The sequence below is a fragment of the Pipistrellus kuhlii genome, unplaced genomic scaffold (genome assembly GCF_014108245.1).
Source record: "Pipistrellus kuhlii isolate mPipKuh1 unplaced genomic scaffold, mPipKuh1.p scaffold_m20_p_2, whole genome shotgun sequence".
Lineage (NCBI taxonomy): Eukaryota > Metazoa > Chordata > Mammalia > Chiroptera > Vespertilionidae > Pipistrellus > Pipistrellus kuhlii.
Genome location: NW_023425515.1, coordinates 179,306,105 through 179,313,756, shown reverse-complemented (window position 1 = coordinate 179,313,756; position 7,652 = coordinate 179,306,105). Strand labels below are relative to the sequence as shown.

Genomic DNA, 7,652 nt, shown 5'->3' with positions numbered 1-7,652 from the left:
TCGATGTTTTGTTTTTTCTCTCCTTTCTTCTCTTTGTATAAAATCAATTCTTGTATCCGCAAATCAGCGAGCTGGACAAAATGCCTTAATGAGCCAATCAGTTAGAAGTCATCTTTATTGCGCACAGGTTCAGAGCAGGTTACCTCTGTCAAATTCTGAACACCCAAAGGAGTTCAGAATTTAGGTCCTTGTGTAAATTATGTTTATAGACAATTTGTAACATTGAGTACATATCATATCTAACAAACACCTGTAACCTTGAATACATATCATATTTATACAGACACTCGGCATGGGAGTATTATCAGTATCAGCGTATCCGCCCTTTACGTTAGATGGCTAGCTTGCAAGGTCAGACAGTTAGGTTTATCTTTTCTATTAATTAAGCTAAACTAAAAAACGAAGTTACTTTTCAGAATAAGGGACTATCTAAAAATAAGAGTTGACCTCCAGAATAAGAGACTTTTTAAGAATAACAGAGTAGTTCAAACAGCAGTTTTCCAAAGGAAGGACCACCATGCTTCATAATGAATGAAAGAGGAGAGAGAGAGAGAGAGAGAGAGAGAGAGGAGGGAGCACACAACTTTGTTAGCTATCCCCTAGTCCAATAACAGTTTTCCCTACCTTGCTTCCCCTGGAGGCCTGACACTAGTGGGTTTTGGAGAGAGATGTTGGTGACTTCCTCCAAGTGATGGCAGTGGAGAAAATGGAAAGGAACTGAGGTATTTGCAATGTAGAATAACTGGATTTAACGGGCTGAAGACATTAAGAACGAGTTTCTTCCTTATGCACAAAACTGAGGGAACTTGCTTCTAAATTTATTGCACTTCAAATTGGCCGTGAATAGTTTTGTGTGTGTGTGTGTGTGTGTGTGTGTGTGTGTGTTTCTTTTGGGGAGATTATACTTGACATCAGGCCGCAGTTTTCTAAAACAGAACCCTTACATCAGCTGCCACCTTAGGCACTGCCTGGAGCTCGGTATAGTGGACTCTGCCCTTCCAAGTCCACAGACCTTTGTCCCCCTCAATGCCAGGAAAAGTGCCCAAACTCTCCTCCGCGCGGGGCTCCCGTGGGCGGCGCATGCCCGGAGAGGCCGTGTGGGGCAGCCGCGTGGGGCGACCGCCCGGGGAGCAAACAGCGAGCCGTTTCCGCCATTTTGTCGGCCCCACCAGAGCTGGCCGGGACGGGGGACTACAAGTCCCGTGAGCCCCCGCGGCGACACTTCCTGCCCCTCACTGTCCGGCCCGCTCCCTGTCCCCCCGCCCGGGGGCCGAAGGCTCTGGCTGCCGCTGGCGGCCGGTGGGCCAAGTAGGATTTCCGGGGGAAACTTCTGTGGAGGCTGAGGAGGCGGCGGCGGCGACCCCGGTGAGTTCCACAAGCGAGGAAAAGGGAGCGGGAAGTGCCCGGGTCCGGCTGCGGCCGCTCCTCAGGCTGGGGTCGCGTTCTTGGTTCCGCCGGGGGGTCGCAGCCCGGGGGGAGGGAAACGGCTCGGGCCGCGGTGGCTGCGGGCGGCGGACGGGACGGGCCGGGGCGGCCGCCTCCCCCTGCGCCCTCCTCCCCCTGCGCCCTCCCACCACGGCCGGCGGGACCTTCCCGCCCGCGGAGCTCCCGCGCCGGCTCGCCCTCCGCCCCGGGCGGCTTGGCGGGGCCCTTTTGTCTGGGTGCTTCCCGGCCCTTTGTGCCCGCGCCTGGCGCTGCCTCCCCGGGGAGCCCCCGGAGCGTCCCCGCCTGGGACCGGTCCCTGGGGATCCGGTTACGGGAACCGGATCGGGTCAAAGTCCATTTTTCAAACCGGCCGGGCTGCAGACCCGGCGTCCCGGCGGGGCAGGGCGGAAGCCCGGGGAGCAGGCGGCGGCGGACGGAGTTTCTGTTGGGAACTCGGGGATACTGTCCGGCTCTTAACCGTCAGCCCCGGGCGACGGAGGGCACGCGCTGGGTCCGGCATGTTGTTGGCAGGGGATTGTGCTTTGGAAAGAAGCGAGCCCCGCTCCCGGGGAGACGGAAAGGTCAGGATGTGCCGCGATGTCTGTTGGCGCCGCTGTGATCGGAGGAGCAGAGAACCCCGGCGGACGGGCTCCAGGATTGCGGATGGGCTCCAGGGTCGCACACCTCTCGAAACTCGGAGGAGAGAGAGTGATTTGTAGCGGCGAGCAGCCTGTTCATTCATAGCCTGCTGAAAGAGGCTACAGCACTTGAGCCCCCCGACATCTTTTCTTACTGATTCTGCTTAAAACGACAAAAGAAAACGTCCATTCACAGAAGGGTCTGCTTTATAGAGAAAACAAACTTAGTGGCTTCTAGAAAGCAAATAATAATAATAATAATAATAATAATAATAATAATAATAAAAGGGCTATTTCACCAAGTAAAAGGGATGAAGCCAGTTTGCTAGAATAGAGGTAATACCATGGTCCTTACTGCAACGCGTGAATCTGGTGGGTCGGACCAAACTTTGCTAGATCATAGTGACTATGTCTGTCCCGTTGGAAGACTGAATTGCAGGTATTCAGCTTAAGACAACGCTTTGTAACGCAGATATTCCGTTTGGAAAAAGATTTGGAATTTCAAGTCTCTGAAATGAGGACAAGCAGGACTGCTTGACACAAACCAGGGAAGGTTATTGAAGTTGTGTAGGTTAAATTCCCACGTTGGCCATGTTGGCAAACAAAGCCCTTTGCACTTTATTATTTGCATATCTCATAGTAAAAGCTCATGATGGAAGTGATTTGTTCTGAGAATCAGATTGTGTTAGTAATATTGTATAGGGATAGAGGTCTGTTGTGAATCCTCAGCAGAGGGTATTTTTCCATTGATTTTTAGGGGGAGGGGATGAGAGGGAAAGTCAGAGAGGAGCTGGGATGTGAGAGAAACAAATCCATTGGTTGCCTCCTACGCACCCCAGGACCAGGGCGGGACGGGCGCGGGGGAGGTGCCTGCAACCAAGATGCGTGCCCTTGACTGGAATGGAACAGGAACCCTAAAGTCTGCAGGCTCATACGCTATCCACTGAGCAAAACCGGCTAGGGCAGGGATAGAGTCTATAATACAGTTGTTCTTCAATTTTTAATCTAGCAAGGAGTGGGGAATGGTTGTGTTTTCCTGGCTATATTTTGAAGAAGCATCCACAGAATTGTTCTAGTAGTTTAAAAACTGTCTAAGGAACAGCTGTTGGCTATTTCTTCAAACATGCCAGTACTGTTATTTTTTAAAAAACAACAACAGCTTATGTATTATTATTTTATTGATTTTCGAGAGAAAGAGGAAGGGGGAGAGAAGAAAGAGAAACATTAATTTATTGTTCCACTTATTTATGTATTCATTGGTTGATTCTTGTATGTGCTCTGACCAGGATTGAACCAGCAACCTTCCTTGGTTTATGGGGAGGACACTCTTGAGCTATCTGGATAGGGCCTCATGTACATTGTGTGATTCCATTTTCACTATAATTCCGTGAGGTGGTTGTTCTTTCGTGCTATGACTGACTAATGTTAAACCTGCAGCCTCTAAGATGTTCTGTGACTTGCCCAAGGTCACAGAGTTCACTAGGTAGAAAATAGAGCAAACCATACTTCAAGCCCAGTGTTCTTTCCATTATCTCACACCTATTTCAGTTACACATCATACATCCAACACCTTGTTATTTACTGACATTTAAATATTGGAGAAAATAATGAAAATATTTTCCAACCAGAGCAAACTGATTAAAAAAAATTATATATATACACACACACACACACACATATATATATATATATACACACACACACACACACACACACACACACATATATATAGATAGATAGATAGATAGATTTTTTTTTTTTTTTTTTAGAGGAAGAGAGAGGGATAGAGAGTTAGAAACATCCATGAGAGAGAATCATCGATCAGCTGCCTCTTGGACACCCCCTACTGGGGATGTGCCCGCAACCAAGGTACATGCTCTTGACCGGAATCGAACTTGGAACCCTTCAGTTTGCAGGCTGACGCTCTATCCACTGAGCCAAACCAGTTTCGGCCAGAGCAAACTGATTTTTAAGGAACTGTAGTTTCTAGAATTATAAACAATGTCATACTGGAAGTTGGTGCCATTACTTTGTCTAATGGTATGCTAGATTACTTTGTACCAAGACAGAATGGCAATTTTATGGATCCCTAGGGGGGGAAAGGGTGGTCAGTTCTTAGGCTGAGGTTTTCACTAATTATTACTAAAATGTTTATTTACTAAAAGGTTTTAACTAATCTTTGCTTCTAGGTTTATGAGAAATATGTTGGAGAACAAATTATATAAAGCAACTTTGGCTGCTGGAACTAACATTGAAGGAAAAATGAAATTTAGATACTTTTCTAGCCAAAGAGTCAACAATCAAGAAAATGTTACCTGTCGTTTTTGCTTTTAGTAAAAATTTTAATCAGTTTTAAACCTGCAGTTTTTATGTCAGAACATGCCATGAATGTGGCATCAGAAATAGAAACCTCCTTCACTTCCCTTACTTAAATTCTTTTTAGGTAAAGTACTAACATGCCAATGGACTTGAGTCAGTAAAATTAGTCTAGCCTTTCTAACTAGTAGAAGCCTGTTTCAACTCTCTTACTATGCCATCCTAATGGAAGGAATTAAAAAAAAAATATTAATTTTAGAGCGGGGAAGGGAGAGAGAAAGAGAAACAAGAGAAACATGGATTTATTACTCCACTTATTTATGCATTCATTGGTTGATTCTCTTTAGTTTCCATTGCCTTAGGGCTGTATCAGTGAAGATTCTGCTTTAGCCTGTGTCTGAGATTTTGCTGCCTTTGGATTCCTCTAATATTTTTATGGTTTCCCTTCTTATGTTTAAGTCTTTTATCCATTTTGAGTTTATTTTTTATTTTTTATATATTTTATTGATTTTGTACAGAGAGAAAGGGAGAGAGATAGAGAGTTAGAAACATCGATGAGAGAGAGTCATCGATCAGCTGCCTCTTGCACACCCCCTACTGGGGATGTGCCCGCAACCAAGGTACATGCCCTTGACCGGAATCGAACCTGGGACCCTTCAGTCCCCAAGCCGACGCTCTATCCATTGAGCCAAACCGGTCCCGGCTTGAGTTTATTTTTGTGTGTGGTGTAAGTCGGTGGTCAAGTTTCATTTTTTTGCATGTATCTGTCCAATTTTCCCAACACCATTTATTGAAGAGATTGTCTTTACTCCATTGTATGTTCTTGCCTTCTTTGCCAAATATTAATTGAGCATAATGGTTTGGGTCGATTTCTGGGTTCTCTATTCTATTCCATTGGTCTGTATGCCTCTTCTTGTGCCAGTACCAGGCAGTTTTGAGAACAGTGGCTTTGTAATATAGCTTGTTATCTGGTATTGAGATCCCTCCTACTTTGTTCTTCTTTCTCAGGATTGCTGCAGCCATTCGGCGGCTTTTTTAATTCCAGATGAATTTTTGGAGAGCTTGTTCTAGGTCTGTGGAGTATGCCGTTGGTATTTTAATGGGGAAAACATTGAATCTATAGATTGCTTTGGTTAGTATGGACATTGGTTGATTCTTGTATGTGCCCTGACCAGGGATTGAACCTGCAACCTCAGCACACTGGAACAACGCTCTAATCAATTGAGCTACCCAGTCGGTGCTGGAAGGAACTTTTTCCTTTGTGTTTTTTGCTGTTGGTCTTCTTCATTTTCAAAGCAATTCATTCATTCAGTATTTAGAATACAGTAGGCTTTCTGAAATAGTTCTAAATACTGTTGTAGACCAACTTTATGGATAGAGCATTGAAAACAAGAGAAGTCTTTTCCCTTTGGGAGCTTATAGACTGATTAGGGGTGGGGTGAAAGACAGAGGAGTCAGACAGTAAGTAAGGACTTACTAAATAAAATCTGTCCTGTTTATTGTGCAACTTCAAGGAGTAAGTAACAGAGGAAGAGAGAGAGAGAGAGAGAGGGAGGGAGAGAGAGAGAGAGGGAGAGGGAGAGGGAGAGAGAGAGAGAGAGAGAGAGAGAGAGAGAGAGAGAGAGAGAGAGAGAGAAACATCAATGATGAGAGAGAATCACTGATTGGCTGCCTCCTGCATGCTCTCCACTGGGGATTAAGACCGCAATCAGGCATGTGCCCTTGATCGGAATTGAACCTGGGACTTTTTATAATAGTTTGAAGGCCGATGCTCTATCCACTGAACCAAACTGGCTAGGGCTCAATTTAACTTCTTTATTGTGTAAAGCACCAGGTGTTTGACAATTTGAAAATTCTGACATATTTACTCAGTACATAATGCATTTACTACCTTTAGAGTCTGAAGACCGTGGACATTCCTAGTTGTGAATGTCCAAGTCAACTAACCTCTTTATACTTTAGTTTCTTCATTTGTAAAATAGGGCTAATAATTTCTTTAGATGTATCAGATGAGATAATGGATGTAAGAGGTCTTTGTAAACTGTTTAATAAGTATGAGAAGTTATTCTCTCAGGCAAAGGAAAAGGGGGTCGCGCTATGATCCATGATGCAGGAGGGAGGAAGTGAGGGAGGGAGAACCAGTTTAAAGGGCATCCTTTGAGTTTGGAGTACTTTATGGAAAGGAAGCCTCTCAGGGGGTGAGAACTGTCAGTGCACTGAGTTTAGAGATTCATTATGTAGTATATGATGTTGCCAAATGTTTTTTCAGGTATACGTTTAAAACAGATTCTAATCTTGAATCAAATCTATGCCTTAAAAAATCCCATTGTTAAAGATTTTCTATTATACATTTATTGTCTCAAATGTGTACTTGTCAGCCAACTTTCCAGGACTATTTTTTAGAAAGATGCCAACTGTATTTTGTTTAAAGGTAAATAACAATTTTATGACAGTCTGAAAGAACAGTGCATTACTTGGTTTATTTTCCCTGTGGATAGCTAATTCTGGTAGAACTCATTTAATCTGTTACAGAGGACTCCCTAGCCAGACTTTACCCTGCACATGCCATCTGGTGATAACCAGTGTACTGGATTTCCCCTAGCAGCTGCTCACTCTCTACTTTGACTTTGCTTGGCAACACAGTGTCAGAATTGGTATAAAGGCCCTGGCCAGTGTGGCTCCGTTTGCTGAGCGCCATCCCATGCACCAAGGGGTCACCGGTTGGATTCCCTGTCAGAGCCCATGCCCGGGTTGCAGGTTGCGAGTTGCGGGCTGGATCCCCAGTAAGGGGCCTGCAAGAAGCAGCTGATTGATGTTTTCCCCCCTCCTCCTCCTCTCCCTCAACCCATTCTTCCTCTCCTGTTTCCATCCTCCTCTAAAAATCAATAAAAAAATTTAAAATATATATATTTTATTGATTTTTTACGGAGAGGAGGAGAGAGGGATAGAGAGCTAGAAATGTCAATGAGAGAGAAACATCAACCAGCTGCCTCTTGCACACCCCCTACTGGGGATGTGCCCGCCACCAATGTACATGCCTTTGACCGGAATCGAACCTGGGACCTTTCAGTCCGCAGACCGACGCTCTACCACTGAGCCAAACTGGTTTCGGCAATAAAAACATTTTTAAAAATTGGTATAAAGGATTAATTATTCATCCATATCTTGTCTATATATCTACAGGCACTTTTTCATATGCAGTTTATCTCTTCATACTCCCAACTAAACAGTACCCGTATGTGCAGATAAGCTGAGTTAAAGATTCCTGTGTGG

At 44.9% G+C, this 7,652-nt stretch overlaps 1 protein-coding gene across 6 annotated transcripts in view; it reads left to right on the top strand.

Annotated features, from left to right (window-relative positions):
* The first annotated feature begins 1,132 nt into the window (after window positions 1-1,132).
* The window catches only part of PHACTR4 (phosphatase and actin regulator 4), a 69,753-nt gene continuing 63,233 nt past the window's right edge, over window positions 1,133-7,652 (top strand). For 4 of the 6 annotated variants that reach the window (XM_036444825.2, XM_036444824.2, XM_045584951.1 and 1 more), the window contains exon 1: window positions 1,133-1,365. The gene's annotated coding sequence lies outside the window, so the exon portion shown is untranslated. The remainder of the gene's footprint in view (window positions 1,366-7,652) is intronic. The other 2 variants (XM_036444823.2, XM_045584953.1) reach the window with 2 other exon arrangements.